The sequence below is a fragment of the Anomaloglossus baeobatrachus genome, chromosome 6, assembly GCF_048569485.1.
Source record: "Anomaloglossus baeobatrachus isolate aAnoBae1 chromosome 6, aAnoBae1.hap1, whole genome shotgun sequence".
Classification (NCBI taxonomy): Eukaryota; Metazoa; Chordata; class Amphibia; order Anura; family Aromobatidae; genus Anomaloglossus; species Anomaloglossus baeobatrachus.
The window spans coordinates 195,281,785-195,298,892 of NC_134358.1; the positions used below are offsets into that span (position 1 = coordinate 195,281,785).

The 17,108-nt window shown below is 45.1% G+C and overlaps 1 protein-coding gene across 1 annotated transcript in view; it reads left to right on the forward strand.

Annotated features, from left to right (window-relative positions):
* The first annotated feature begins 6,698 nt into the window (after positions 1 to 6,698).
* Positions 6,699 to 17,108, forward strand: part of SOCS6 (suppressor of cytokine signaling 6) — a 62,263-nt gene continuing 51,853 nt past the window's right edge. Inside the window, exon 1 of the mRNA XM_075316416.1 lies at positions 6,699 to 6,739. The gene's annotated coding sequence lies outside the window, so the exon portion shown is untranslated. The remainder of the gene's footprint in view (positions 6,740 to 17,108) is intronic.

Below are 17,108 nucleotides of genomic sequence, written 5' to 3' on the forward strand. Positions count from 1 at the left end.
ATTCACAGGTGCTGTACCGAGGCTCATCCAGCTGCCCTGATGCATTGGCTGGCTGGGTAATATATTACGGGGTTAATGCCAGTTTTCTGCAAACTGGCACTAAGCCCGAGGTTCATAATGTCATGCCTGTGTAGACACGGCCATTATGAACCTCCATTTGGTACTAAAGAAAAGAAAACACTTTTTGAAAAATTTTATTTGAAAGAAAAACACACACACATCCCTGATTGCCATCTTCATTACTCCCAAGCCTCAGAGGTTAATCCAGGACAATTGTAATCACTGGTTTGCTCTCTGCCGGCTGCTGTGAGTGGCAGAACTCACTGGCCGGGTCAGCTCAGTTCATAGCAGAGCCCGGGTCACAGCGTCAGCCGGTCACAGCAGCCGTCAGTGTATTAAATGCTGCACAGCTCTCTTCCGGCAGCTGGGAACGTCTGACGTCAGAGCCCTGGTCAGCTGACTTAATTCGCGAGCGCGGGCGGGTCAGCTGACTGCACACCGACCAGCTGACGTGCCGGGCTCCGATGTGCACTCATGTGACCCGGGCACGGACGTCAGCCGGTCCCAGCAGCCGTCAGTGTTCGAGATGCTGCAAAGCTCTCTTCCGGCTGCTGAACCGGCTGACGTCCGTGCCCGGGTCACATGAGTGCACATCGTCAGCTGTCAGTGTGCAGTCAACTGACCCGCCTGCGCTCGCGAATTAAGTCAGCTGACCAGGGCTCTGATATCAGACGTTCCCAGCTGCCGGAAAAGAGCTGTGCAGCATTTAATAATACACTGACGGCTGCTGTCACCGGCTGACGTCAGTGCCCGGGTCAGCCGGGTGCACATCGGAGCCCGGCTCGGAGTTGTCATGGATTATCGTCGGGGGATTCAGGGAGTAATAAAGATGGCAATCAGGGATGTGTGTGTTTTTCTTTCAAATAAAATTTTTCAAAAAGTGTTTTCTTTTCTTTAGTACCAAACGGAGGTTCATAATGGCCGTGTCTACACAGGCATGACATTATGAACCTCGGGCTTAGTGCCAGTTTGCAGAAAACTGGCATTAACCCCGTTATATTACCCAGCCAGCCAATGCATCAGGGCAGCTGGATGAGCCTCGGTACAGCACCTGAGAATGGCGCTTCACAACGAAGCTGCCATTTTCAGGGGCAGCTGAGGACTGTTTTTCTCAGCGGGAGGGGCAGAGAATGCTTCAGCCTTATCCCGCTGAGAAGCACAGCCCTCAATTGCTTGCTTGCATCGGGCTGGACAGTGAAAATACAGCGGAGCACATTTTTTTTTTTTAAAAAAGAATTGTGAAAAAAGACCTGGGATCCTGTTTTGCCAGCTAAAAGCAAGCAGCCCGTAACTAGCTGCTTTTAGCTGGCAATCCAGAGTACGGACACAACACTACTACACTGCCACTACTCTAAACTACAAAATGGTGAAACTTCCTCTTCCTGAACTATCCTACATCACTTCCTGCGGATTTGTTTGCGAAATCCGCACCAAATCCGCAGGAAAAAGAGCCTGTGGGAACAGACCTGCGGATTTCTTGCGGATTTTACACCTTGCATTGACTTGCATGGGAAAAATCCGCAACAAAATCCGCAACAATAATTGACATGCTGCAGATTTTTCCGGATCAAAATCCGCGGCAAATCCGCCGCGGAAAAATCCGCAGCATGGGCACAGCATTTCCAAAATGCCATTGAAATGGCTTGGAAGTGCCGCTGCTGCAGATTTTCGGCAAATCCGCGGTAAATCCGCGGCAAATCTGCGGCAAAATCCGCGGTAAATCCGCAGCGTGGGCACATAGCCTTAATAATACGCTAATGAAGCGTGACAATGGCGTTACTTCTCCTGACTAGTCCATCCTTTTAGCATGGTAGCACGTCCACAGGGGCGTGCTAACATGCTACTCAATGCAGCATCACCAGCGGTGACATGCGTACCCACGTCCACTGTCTTCGCTATGCAGAAGTCCCTGGCACTTTTGGTGATGCACAGTATGAAGCCGGGTGTACGCGTCCCAGCTCCAGCAAGGTCTAGTGTGCATGACCGGAAGTACCAGGGACTTCTGATCAGCGATGACAGCGGACACATGTACACGCGTCACTGCTGGTGATGCTGCACTGAGTAGCCTGTTAGTACGCCCCTGTGGGTGTGCTAACATGTTGGGGTATATAACGCCGTTTGGGACTAGTCCCTGCACTCATTAGCATATGATAAAAGATCTTTAGAAATACTTTTTTAAATATCTATTTATATGCTAGTGTATACAGAGACGTTTAGGCAGAGATTAGCAATATGCACCCAGAACTGCCCGTGGCTCTGGGTGCATAATGCACCTGACAGGTTCCCTTTAAGATTAAAAAAAATTCCAAAAATACCAGAAAAAAATGACGCTTTAAAAATGTTTTATTAGCATTTTGCATTAAAGGTTAAAATGTTTAGGTCATATTAGTTCATTAAAAATAAGATATTGATATAAAAATTTTAATTGCAATTTTTAAGATTTTTTTTTTATTTACTTTCGTTAATATTTTGGATACTCCTGCTGTCCAAATATGTTGAAAGGTGATCAGAAAAAAAAAAAAAAGGGGAACAATGGATGAAACACAGCAGCCAACGGATACAGAGCCATCTGTTAGCAGAGTGAAATGGCAAGAAAAGATATTTACATGTATAACAAGTTAGCAGGATCTATATGCAATAATAATGGAAGCGTCCTCGGCAGAATTCACTATGGATTTAGATTAGATCAATTGTATACAAACATGGAGAATACATAGATGTTTATTCCTGCTGTAGCCTTTTAAGTCTATTGAATTGGCTATAAATATAGATGACACCACATATTGAGGAAGACATGGTCAGCTTCATTTTCGCATGTATCATATGTAGCCTGGGATTCCAGTACTTAGAGCTGAATTACTATATTGGTTTTAAAGGGTCTTATTAATAATGTAAGAATGGTAGAAATGGTCTGCATCAAGATGTTTGATGGCTTTATTTCATCAATCTGTTCATGTGAAAAAAGGGGGTCACTCTTTACTGAAAGGAGGGGAGTGAGGGTGGTCCAGACAGAAAACACCATTATGTTGTTATAGAATTGGGCTCACAATTTTTTAATTATTTCCAGAATCAATGTTTATCCCCTAACGTTAGAATTGAAGATAACTTACTAATTTCTGCGTGACCATCCATTAAGACCCCTTAGGGAAGTTAGGGTAACTTTCATTTTAAAGGCGTTGTACTGCCAATTAGCTGTTCTCCACACTAGCGGCGGCAGCAGATGGCTGGAAATGCTCAGTTCCGGGGCTACCCGTCAACTGATAATGTTCGCGGATGAATACTGCATATCCGCCTCCCGTTCAAATCAATAGGAGGCGGATGTGTAGTACCTGGCCACTATCAGAAGATGGAGCAGCTCCGGAAGTGAGCATTTCCAGACCCCTGCTTCTGTCACCAGCACAGAGAACACCTAATTGGTGGGAGTGCCACGTATTGGAGGTGTCAGACCCCAGCCAATCATAAGGATAGGCCATCAATGTAAAAGTAGTGGTGAACCTCTTTAAAGGGAACATTTCACCTGCCAGGCTGTCCAATATGTTCCGGTCCGATGGGCGTCGCTGCTCTCGGATCCGGCGCCTCCTCTATCCTTGTTATCCCCAACTTCCTTCTTGCTTCATGTGGATGACGCATCCTATGTCATCCACTCAGCGCCCTCCATTGTGCTCCTGCATATGCACACTTTGCTCTGCCCTGCTGAGGGCAGAGCAAAGTAATGTAATGCCCAGGCACGGGGAAAAGTCAAATAATGCTTGAGCTTGTGCATTACATTACTTTGCTCTTCCATCAGCAGGGGAGAGCAAAGTGTACGAACACAGGAGCACAATGGAGGGCGCTGTGTGGATGACGTAGGATGCAGCATGCTCTGTATCGCCTCTACGCGTTTCCCCTTTCCATGCACAGCCATGGATTACTCCTACATTCACATCTGATAACTGCAATCCTTCAGCCTCCTGAAGATCCTTATATCATGGAAAGGGGAAACGCGTAGAGGCGATACAGCGCATGCTGCTAAAAGGGAAGTACCGTAACCATTCTTTTCTTCCCTGTGGGGTTATCTATACCCCTTTTTTCTGTTCTATAAGAATCATCTGCATGATTGCCCTCAGGCATTGCATTACATGTATTAGCATCGGTTTATGCAGTGCAAATCTGTGCAATTATGATTGTGTAAAAGTTTATCCATGTGTGATTGCCATAGCATACTATATCACACTGGGACATGGGAGGAAAAACTGACAGATGGAACTGAATTTTCCATTATGTTATTGTGCTCCTCCATTATGTTAATGTAGATTGTGTATTATGTACTATGTACTAATTTGTACTGGATCATGTACTATGGACTAATTTTTCTGCAGAAGCCTACCTATACTGGGGCTTAATATTTGATTTTTTTGTCCTGGTTTTCCTGATAGGAAGCTGTTATCTATCAGACAGTGTGATTACATGAGCACTTTGTACTTAATACATTCTAGTACTATTGTATGGCCATCCGTAGTGTAATTACTATTTTAATTCACTAACTATCCAGGGCAACTAGAGGGTGAGCCGACGTGGAACGGGGGCGCCCAAAACAGTTACGGCATCATACCCTCTGTTGGTAGGTAGGAGCAAGGTCCCATAGGGTGCTATAGGGACCCCATATATTTAGCTCCTCCCCTTCATCATCTATGCCCTTTGTGTGTTCACTATTAATGGGTGTCTAAATTTTAAAATATATCAATAAAAGTTTAATTTTAATTGAAATTGAGTTTTTTTTGTTTTTCGTATATTGAACTCAATTGGTCCTATTGTATATGGTTTTTTCTAAAATAAAAACACCTTATACTCAGCTCTCCCTTATCGGCACTGTTCCAGCCTTGTCAGCAATCAGTCTCCCGAGGCTCATGTGGCACTGTCACTTCCTTCGGACTCACGTGGGACTTATGGGTGAGATGTTAGAACTGCAGCCCATTGTTGAGTAGTTGATATACTCACGATGGATTACAATTAGAATTAGTCATGAGTGAGCACTACAATGCTTTGGTGTCTGGTACTCCTAAAGAGCAGTTAATGCTCGGATGGATGTGACTTGAGTACCTAGTAAAATGGAAGTCATTGGTTAACTTGAGCATTTTTCTGGGGAATGTTATGGAAAAATGGCTGAGTTCCCCATTGACGTCAAATTATACTAGGGCAGGAGTTGCACCCATTCGAGCCTCAACTCCCGGTTATGAGTACCTAGCAGCCGAGCATAGTAGTGCACACTGATAACTAATTACAATGTCACTATAGTCTCGGGAGACCCGATGACGTCATCATTGAACAGTGCAACTGCAGGAGAATTGAGTATAGGGTGTTTTTATTTTATAAGGAAGAATAAAGTTTTTAAGCAGGATTGTTCTAGGAGTGGACAACCCCTGTAAAGTGAATCTGTAAGCAGGTTAGAGAAGGATGATGTAGGGACTGAGAACCTGATTTCAGTGATTTGTTACTTACTGGGCTGTGTGTTCCTGTTTAAATTAAATCAGTGTTTTATCAGCATCAGATTATCACTACAGGACTACTGTATGTGTCTCCTACACACCTTGTTATGCGTAAAGGCCACTTCACACATAACGAGATCGTTAACGACATCGTTGCTACGTCACAGTTTCTGTGACCAAACAAGTACGAATGAATCCAGGTGGAGTTGCAGGTTCTATCCTCAAAGCAAGGCTCAAAAAGGGACAAAGGATTAAGTGATACAACGTTGCCTGCTAGGCCGGCCGCCTAATCAGAACGCTGTATTTGCCACCAATTGGAGCGGAGGGGTGTGGAAAAGGCGAAGCATATGCACGTCTACATGGCTTAGAGCGTCAAACACTACGCCCCTATTCGAGGTCGGAATCGTTACATAGCTGCTGTGTGACAGGGTCCCAACGACCAACGAGAGCGTTATACAGGTCGCTGCATCGTTACTAAAGTCGTTGCGAAAATGACTGTGTGACATCTCAACAATGATCTCACCAACGATTTAACGATGATCCAGAAACTGTGACGTAGTAACGATCTCATTAACGATCTAGTTATGTGTGACTGGACCTTAACTTCATTCCCACCACTGAATAGAAGGTTTCTGTCCATGTACAGTACACAGTATGCTATCAATCACTGAGGTGGGTGTAGTTGTACAAGGCTCAGTATTCAGAGCACTGCTAGATCTGCAGCGGAGAGAACTGTCATTGCATCAAAGTGACATCATACAGGCAAGTAAGAAACACATTCCTGGAATCAGGGTCTCAGCCCCTACATTATGCTGCTCTCAGATTACATGATAAAACCTGCTGACAGATTCCCCTTAATGTCGTATCTGACATTTAGATGTATTAGACTAGACTATAATTATTAAGCATAGTACACCAACAAAATAACAAACCAAGAGCGCTTCCATCCCAGCTTTCATCTATAATGGGCATCTCAGTAAATGTGTACCTGAAACTGAAGTAATGAAATTGAAGTTATGTAGCACATCTGTCATATGACTAGTACCCTACGAAGGTACCAACATATCTCAAGCACATAGGGCTAAGGTCACTTCCTGGCAAAGACGTATCAGTTGTCGACACATTCCAAAGAAGTTATTAAAAACCTCCGATAGCATCTACAGCCAGAGGAGTCCACAAGCCAGGGGATGCCGGCCGGATGGTGCGCATGGAAGGTACATTTTCTATTGTGATGTTGCTTTTCTGCTTCGTATCATGAATTCATTATGTGCCAATCAGTTCAGTTTTTATGTGACTTGATAATGAGCAGCATCAATATTACGTGATGAAAATGCCCAGATTAGAGGGGACAAAAGACAGTAGCTGCCAGGCTTTTAGTTTCCCTTGAGGCTTTTTTAGTGACTGTCCTGAAATTGAGGATTCGGGAGTAAAACATTGAAGGGTCCATGTCGTTTTGGTTCCCGGCTGTACAATCAGTCAGAAAGGGCAGTCAGAAGATACTGTACCAAACTTCTTAAGAGAAATAATCAAATGATTCTCGTCCGTTTCCTCTCCCAGGACGCGGATGGCTTTGTGCAGCAATTTAATCACAGTTATATGACTAGGACAGCTTGCAAACAAGATCCTGAAGGGTTTCAGCTTCTTTACACTTATATCATTATTCTCGTCTCCAGACTGTCTTCTCCGCTATGATTTTATACAATATTTTCTACAATAAACAGAACAAACTGTTTCCTATTTGTAGCTCTGCAACTGATACAAATATATTCTGACTTTTCAGATATTAATCAGAATAAAAGATGGGAATATGCTTAGAATTATCTGCGTCTAATACAGAGGGTTTGCAGTTTTTGTAATGTCATCCTTAAAGGGGTTGTTCACTACTCGGACACCCCCTTCTCAATCTGAATGTTTCTTATTTTTAAAGTAATAGAACTTATACTCACCTCCGGTGCTGGCGCTGATCCAGCAATGTCAGCACTCACTCTCCCAAGATCATGTACCAATGTGACATCACGTGATCTCAGCGGCCAATCAGCGTCCTCTTCACTCTCCAAGTCTTCAGTCAAATTGCTTACATCTGGAGTAAAGTGGGCTTTACACGCTGCGACATCACTAGCGATGTCGCAAGCGATAGCACCCTCCCCCGTCGGTTGTGCGTCACGGGAAAATCGCTGCCCGTGGCGCACAACATCGCTAACACCCATCACATGTACTTACCTGCCTACCGACATCGCTGTGGCCGGCGAACCACCTCCTTTCTAAGGGGGCGGTTCGTTCGGCATCACAGTAGCGTCACTTAGCGGCCACCTAATAGAAGCGGAGGGTTGGAGATGAGTGGGCGGAACATCCCGCCCACCTCCTTCCTTCCTCATTGCGGACGGCCGCAGGGACGGTGATGTTCCTTGTTCCTGCGGTGTCACATATAGCGATGTGTGCTGCCATAGGCAGCATAGACCATAGGTTATGATGGGTGCGTGTGGCATTTGTGAAAAAAAGTGTCACACCTACGAATGCCACACGTATCGGAAACACTGACATGTGAAGGAGCCTAACAGGGAAGATTCCACATGGGGGTCTTAACGACAGGACTCCTAATTTTTTGAAAACAATACTCTTAAAAAATAGGGTCTTTTTATGAAAATCACTACATTGCCACATTTGGCTTTTATGAAAACTTGCAAATTGCAGCAGAAATGTTGCAAAACTGCAATGTGTAAGGGGACAGTATGGCCTCAGCATGAAAGACGTTCACCGCTGTAGAAGAGTAAGGAGAACTGCAGTAGGCAGAGAAATCATTTTCCCTTATTCACCCATGTTGTAACATTTCAGCTCCAACTGGAGCTTTTGACAAGTGGTGGGAGCTGACGCTTCAATATTGGAGAATATAGTGACTGCTGCTTTACATCCTGCCGTGCTGCTATCTGATGGGACTACTGGACAAAGACCTCCGTGCTGCACCCGGTCGCTAGAAGAACACTGATTCTTTTCCTATATTTCATATTCATAGACGCAATACTATACTGTATGTGACATCTCTATGAGATTGTCAATGTGGGTCTGGATATATAACAAGTCTATGGATTACTGTCTTCATTTCATAAAAAAAAACATAGTTATGTGTTTAATTAAAAATCATATATTTCTGGAAAAATTCTTGTCCTGATTGGATCAGGCTCCTCTGTTCAACAAATAGTGCATAACTTGCTATCATTAACTTGGGCTGTTTCCAAAATTCACGTTATTCCCACAGATGCCAAGAACGGAGTTCTGCAAAGCCCTATCATGAGGGGAGAACTGGAAACGCTCAAGGTCCATTCCATTTATTATCTATTGGACTGTATGAGAAAGCTGAGTATATTGCTAGGCTTCCTCCAATAGTCCCAAAGACAACGAATGAAGCAGAGGTAATGCGAGCTTCTCTACTACATTCAAGAAAAGACTCACGCTGTAGATTACAATGCACAGGAAGCGCTGCAGCTGGCACAATACTAGGTACATTATGGTCTACAACATAATGGAGGCACTGTAGGCAGGCACAATGGTCGTCACACTGAGGCTTATACTGTAGGCTCGCACAATGGCCGTCATACTGAGGCCTATACTGTAATGGAGGCACTGTAGGCTGGCACAATGGCCGTTACACCGAGGCTTATACTGTAGGCTGGCACAATGGCCGTTACACTGAGTCTTATACTGTAGGCTGGCACAATGGCCGTCCCACTGAGGCTTATACTGTATGCTGGCACAATGGCCGTCACACTGAGGCCTATACTGTAATGGAGGCACTGTAGACTGGCACAATGGCCATTACACTGATGCTTATACTGTACGCTGGCACAATGGCCGTCACACTGAGGCCTATACTGTAATGGAGGCACTGTAGACTGGCACATTAGCTGTCATACTGTCAGTAGTGTAATGGAGGCACTGTAGGCTGGCACAATGGCCATCACACTGAGGTTTATACTGTAGGCTGGCAGAATGGCCGTCATACTGAGGCTTATACTGTAATGGAGGCACTGTAGGCTGGCACAATGGCCGTTACACTGATGCTTATACTGTACACTAGCACAATGGCCGTCACATGGAAACCTATACTATAATGGAGGCATTGTAAGCTGGCCATCACACTGGGGCTTATACTGTAGGCTGGCACAATGGCCCTCACACTGAGGTTTATACTATAATGGAGGTACTATAGTCTGGCACAATGGCCGTCATACTGAGGTTTATGCTGTAATGAAGGCACTGTAGACTGGCACATTAGCTGTCATACTGTCAGTAGTGTAATGGAGGCACTGTGGGCTGGCACAATGGCTGTCACATTGAGGATTATACTGTAATGGAGGCACTGTAGTTGGCACAATGGCCATCATACTGAGGCCTATACTGTAATGGAGGCACTGTAGTTGGCCCAGTGGCTGCCACATAGTGGTTTACAATGTAGTGGAGGTGCTGTAGCTGGCACAATGACAGTCGAACTGTAGGTTACAATGCAATGGCAGTACAAGGGGTGTACTCACTTTTGTTACCAGCAGTTTTGACATTAATAGCTGTGTGTTATTTAGAGAGCACGCCAAGTTTACACTGTTAGGCTCTGTGTACACGCTTAGTATTTATAGCAGAAATTTTCTGCACCAAATCTACATCTTCTGGCAAAAAAACGCACCAACAATGCGGTGCGATTTTACCATGTGTCTTTCATGATGAAGTCAATGGGTGGAAGGGCTGAAAAGCGCACCAAGAATTGACATGCTGCAGATTATTTTCTGCACCAAATCTGCAAGGAAAAAATAAGCAACGTGCACGACACTTCAGGATGCTCATTGACTTTGTTGGCATAATGATAGTCATGGCGATTTGTGTCAAAACTGCACAAAAAAATGTATAAAAAAAATGCAGTGTGTGTATATGGCCTTATACACGCTATGCACTGACTACTTTACATTGTATCAAAGTGTCATATCATCAGTGTTGTTGAAAAGATATAATACATTTTTTTTTTACAGAAATGTAAATGTGAGGGGTGTACTCTTTTTGCGATATACTGTATATGGGCATACCCTAATGCGACCTCGGTGGCTGTAATTGTAGTGACATTATGGTGGCCCTGTTACTGAGGCTCTGTGGCTTGCTTGGATATGGGACACTAAAGACTAAAGGGTGCTTTACACGCTGCGACATCGCTAGCGATAGCACCCGCCCCGTCGTTGGTGCGATATGTGGTGATTGCTGCCGTAGCGAACATTATCGCTATGGCAACGTCACACGCACATATCTGTTCTGCGACGTCGCTGTTGCTGCCGAACAATCCCTCCTTCAAGGGGGAGATGCGTTCGGCGTCACAGCGACATCACAAAACGGCCGTCCAATAGAAGAGGAGAGGAGGAGATGAGCGGGTGAAATATCTCGCCCACCTTCTTCCTTCCTCATTGCCGGTGGACGCAGGTAAGGAGATGTTCGTCGCATGTAAACCTACAACTTCCCTAAAAGGGAGGGTCTCAATGAGAACACTAAACCTAAAGATATCCCAGTGATCAATTATACCAATATACAGAATAAAAGGAAGATAACTGGTGAGAAAGGAGACCAAAAGCAAATATATGGTGAAATACAAAAGTTTATTAATAGAATGTGCGTGACATAAGGACAGACAGTGGTGGCGAACAGAATCTTAAAATCGCCAGACACAAAAATATGCACAAACATCACCAGCAGATGGAAAACGGCTGCTAAACGCAAAGAGGTCAGATAGCAGAAAGGCCAAATAGCAGACAGGGAAAGAGAAAAAACTAATGAATCAAAGGGTAGATCACCCATGAAGTACTTTCCCTAAATATATGCCACTAACATGTCATGAAATAGGGTTATAACAAATTTACCTTGAGACATGTTAAAGGTGCTAGCAGGCAGGCTGGTGGTGATGGGCGGGGTCTCGACGCGCATTTCACCGGGCGTGGCTTCGTCAGGAGGCTGGGCATAGTGCATAACATGTGGGTTTATAAAGGGGGTTACAGGGATCCAAAGCAAATCGGCGCGCTCCGCGTCATGATGCCCCGCCTTCCAGGGCAGGGGCCACCGGGCACCACGCGGAAGAAAAGAAGGAGGACGTGCGTCATCCCACTATTCGTCCCGGAAGTGCCTGGAAGCCCCCACCGCACGTACATACCTGCGGACGCAGATAAGGAGATGTTCGTCGCTCCTGCGGTGTCACACATAGCAATGTGTGGTGCTGCAGGAACGACGAACAACCAGCGGCATGCACCACCAACGATATTATGAAAAGGAGCGACGTGTCAACGATCAACGATTTTTGACGCTTTTGCGATTGTTGATCGTCGCTAACGACGCCGGATGTGCGTCACTAACGACGTGACCCCGACGATATATCGTTAGCAATGTCGCAGCGTGTAATGCACCCTTTAGAGGAAAAGCTGGTGACAGAGCCGGCTGACCACTACACTGGAATGCTAATCTAACCCAGTACAGAAGCAGTTACCGGACCCCCTATTTCAGGCATAATATTCCCCCTATTGTACAATGTTTTGGAGATTGCTCTCGATGGCTTAGTTACATGGATATTACTGTACGTTCAGTCACTTTTCGAGGTGAAGGCATTTGTACTATATCTGCATAACGCTCAACATTTTGGACGTCCAGAGGGACTGTGAAATTTTGATGTGTAAAAGACCTGCTTTTCCATGCAATGCCATACCGCTGCTCGCCCTTCAGGAGTCCTTCACATACACAGCCCCATAAAATCCTGCTAAATATGCAGGTACAAGCAGAGGAGAGGCGCCTGACAGACAACTTCTTACCCAGTGCATGAGTACAGGTTTATTGATCAGACCCAAGAACGCCGGAGAACAATGAGGCTGAAATCACTGAGTTTTGCATCTTTTTCCTCTCGGCAGCCAGATGTTACTTCACATTATTATAAAAGAATCCACTGTCTGTACGCTTTGTTTGTATTGTGGAGTTTTTGTCATTTTTTTTCACATTGATAAATTTGAAAATATATACAATGTAATATTGGATAAATATATAAAAATATTGCAAAAAATAAGATGAATAATGCTTTTGAAAATGGAGACGCTACTAATAATACAGCCGTATGAGATGTCCACTTTTTTATGGCAGTTTTATAGGAGATATCTGGGACTTTTAAATTGATGGCCTATCCTTAGGAACATCGGTATTGCACCCCGCTAATTGGCTGTCACTGGTGCTGGGGTGACATGCTCAGTTCTGGAGCCACACAGCACAGCATCAATAACTGTATTGTGGCCGCGGCCTGGTGGTATAGCATGTCTGGCCCCTAAGCGAATTAGTAGGGGCGAATGCCCAGTACCCGTCCGCGGCCACTATACTGCGGATGGAGCTACACAGCATCGTCAACTGTATAGTGGCTGCGGCTAGGTACATCATGTCTGGCCCTTAATTGCATTATTAGGGGCGCATGTGCAGTACCCAGCAGTGGTCACTATACAGCCGACGAAGCTACACAGCACAGCATTATCAACTGTATAGTGGCCGCGGCTAGGTACGTCATGTCTGGCCCTTAATCGCATTATTAGGGGCGCATGTGCAGTACCCAGCAGTGGTCACTATTAGAGTTGAGCGCGGTTCGCGGTTCGAGGTTCTCCAGTTCGCGGCTCGAGTGATTTTGCGGGCTGTTCTAGATCGAACTAGAACTCGAGCTTTTTGCAAAAGCTCGATAGTTCTAGAAACGTTCGAGAACGGTTCTAGCAGCAAAAAAACAGCTAATTCCTAGCTGGCTTTCCGCTGTAATAGTGTAAGTCACTCTGTGACTCACACTATTATGAAATTTCAGTGTATAGTGTGCGGGAACAGCACCTTCAGATCACTGCTGTTTGTATAATGGCGATTTTTTTTTGTTTTTCCTTGTCTTCCTTCCCTAAGCGCGCGCGTGTAGTGGGGAGGGCCATTATGGCAGCCAATCCTAGACACACACACAGCTAAGTGGACTTTTAGCCAGAGAAGCAACGGCATGTGTGATAGGATGTCCATGTCACATGTCCCTGCATTATAAAACCGGACATTTTCCTCCAGCACGCCATTATCTGCCTTCTGCATCCTTGGTGTCAGACATCACTGGCGCAGCTCCGTCCTGAGTCCTATCGCCGATACTGCTGTATGCGCTCCATACACAGCGCTGGACAGCTTAGGGAGAGCACTTTCTATCAGTCCTTTTAAGGGCTCGTACCGGCAGGGTCAGCCATAGGTGACAGGTCCTGAAAACAGAGACAGCGTCTGTGTAGCTAAGGTCAGGAATTTCCTCGCTGCATTTCCCCATTAGGAGGGAATAGAAAGGCAGGCTTCCATTCCTCTACCCAGAGCCCCACAATCCTGCCACTGTACCCTCCTGTCCTCTGCACACTCCAACTCATTATAACTAAGCCATTATACTAGCAAAAACTGAGTGTACCTAGTGGCATCCTAAACGTGGCTATTGGACTTTTGTATAGTCCCACTAGTGCAAAGATATTTGCAGCACGTCTGCCTGCATTGCACACTCCAACTCATTGTTACTAAGCCATTATACTAGCAAACACTGAGTGTACCTAGTGGCATCCTAAACGTGGCTATTGGACTTTTGTATAGTCCCACTAGTGCAAAGATATTTGCAGCACGTCTGCCTGCATTGCACACTCAAACTCATTATAACTAAGCCATTATACTAGCAAACACTGAGTGTACCTAGTGGCATCCTAAACGTGGCAATTGGACTTTTGTATAGTCCCACTAGTGCAAAGATATTTGCAGCACGTCTGCCTGCATTGCACACTCAAACTCATTATAACTAAGCCATTATACTAGCAAACACTGAGTGTACCTAGTGGCATCCTAAACGTGGCTATTGGACTTTTGTATAGTCCCACTAGTGCAAACATATTTGCAGCACGTCTGCCTGCATTGCACACTCAAACTCATTGTTACTAAGCCATTATACTAGCAAACACTCAGTGTACCTAGTGGCATCCTAAACGTGGCTATTGGACTTTTGTATTGTCCCACTAGTGCAAAGATATTTGCAGCACGTCTGCCTGCATTGCACACTCAAACTTATTGTTACTAAGCCATTATTTTTGACCCAGAATGCTACCTTAAATTATATAGTATAAAAACAATTTTTATTGAGATACGTTAAAAATTCAAAATTCCACCTGTGAAAATTAACACACAAACATAATCCCAAGACCATGGAACATCTCCAAAATATCCGTCTAGAGGAACAATATTATTCCATAGAAAATCACATTAATAATCATGCCAGGGGTATAGTTTTTAAATGACCCTAAAGGCCCTGTCACACACAGAGATAAGTCTGCGGCAGATCTGTGGTTGCAGTTAAATTGTGGACAATCAGTGCCAGGTTTGTGGCTGTGTACAAATGGAACAATATGTCCATGATTTCACTGCGACCACAGATCTGCCAAAGATTTATCTCTATGTGTGACGGGGCCTTTACTCTTTCTTTCCTCTACCTGCCAATGGAGGTGCAACATAAAGTCACAATACACCCTAAAGGTAAAAAGGTGCCCCCATTCCTCGGCGGCTTTCCCTCCTAAGATATCCCTAATCTCCCTCGTGATCAAATGAGGTCTAGAGGTTATATCATTAATGGTCAGGGAAGATAGGGAAAATAGACTTATCTGAAAAGATGTTTTGAGTCAGGAATAGTCCCTTAGCAATCCTTTTTTCCTTTTTTCATAACGTGAGGACGTCCGGGCCTTCCATGGTCCTCAACCCAATAAAACAAATGCACACAGTCTCAACGCGCTTCTCCCCATATTATTAGTTAGGGTTCATCAGGAGACAAATGAAAAATGACTGGCTCAATCGCCTAATAGTTGTTAAGGGGGCTACTCATTCAGTAGCACACACCTCTCCATGTGGATGTATATAATGGACCATCCCACTAGTGCAAAGATATTTGCAGCACGTCTGCCTGCATTGCACACTCAAACTCATTATAACTAAGCCATTATACTAGCAAACACTGAGTGTACCTAGTGTCATCCTAAACGTGGCTATTGGACTTCTGTATAGTCCCAGTAGTGCACAGATATTTGCAGCACCTCTGCCTGCATTGCACACTCAAACTGATATTTACTAATCCATTATACTAGCAATTTATGCTGCCAGTTTAAGGGCCGTAGTTGCATTGTCAGGGATATTTATTCTTTATTATTCTGCTGTTAATAAAGCTAGACCACCGCTGCAATCTACACCACCTCTCAATTTTTACTACCACATTTTCAGTGCACAATCTTGTCGCAATCAACATGAGTGGCAAAATGACAGATGCTGGTGGAAAGGGGAAGAGGCGTGGTGGAAAAGGAAAAAAAGGGTTTGTCCGTGGGGAAGGTGGCAAAGCTCCATTATCATCTGCTGAAGATAGACCATCTACCAGCAAAAGTAAGATGTCTACTACTTACCGTGGACAATCCGATGTGCTCCCTTTTTTACGGACACGAACAACAGGAACAAAGGTAGATGATGGCCAAAAAAGGAAAATGCTTGAATGGATCTCAAGTGGTCCAACAAGTGCCCTCTCAGCCACTTCAAGTACCGCATCCAAAAAACACCAGTCCTCTGAGTTGTCATCCCAATCAAACTTGCTTTCTCCCAGCTCTGAAGTCTCCATCAGCCCTGCACAGTATGGTGGAACTGAGATGGCTGAGTCTGCAGAGCTGTTCAGTCACACTATAGCCTGGGAATCAGAGGTCTGCTCCCAAGCTACAGTGAGTACAGACCAGGAAATGGTCTGCAGTGATGCCCAGAACCTTTGTGACTCTGATTCAGGCCGTGAGGACCAAGTTTCTGAGCATAATGTTGACCCTTTGTCACAAACTGTAACACCTTTGGTTATAGACAATGAGGAACATACTGATGAAGATGAGACGCAGATACCCGATTGGGATGACAACTTAAATATTCGGTCAGGGCAAGAAGAGGCTCGGTCTGAGGGGGAGGGGAGTGCAAACACAACAATTGATGATGAAGTTGTAGATCCCACCTACTGTCAACTCACAGTCAGGCACTCGAGGAGGTCAACAGAGGTGGTGGAGGAGGATGCAACTGATGACGAAGTTACCCTGCGCCTTCCTGGACAGAGTCGGAGTACTGGTAGCACGTCTACAACTGCATCCTCAGCCACCACTCTGCCTCTGAGCACTAGTCGGGGTGGATCAACAGGTCGCATGCCCTCTAAGCCTTGCCTAGCCTGGTCCTTTTTTGACATAGCAAAAGATCGCCCAAATTATGTGATCTGTAAAATTTGTCATGGTTCTATTAGTAGAGGTCAAAACCTCAGCAGTTTGACAACTTCTTCCATGAATCGTCACATGAATAAATATCATATGTCCCGGTGGGAAGCTCACCGTGCTGCAATGCGGCCTAGCGGAGCGAACCATCCACCGCCTGCCCCTTCCAGTGCATCCGCGCGCTCTTCATCTTCTAGGAATGTGGGGACAGCTGTCACACCTGTTTTTCCACGCACAACTTCCACCATTGTAACCGCAACAGGCAGTTTGCTTGGTAGGTCGTCAGTTG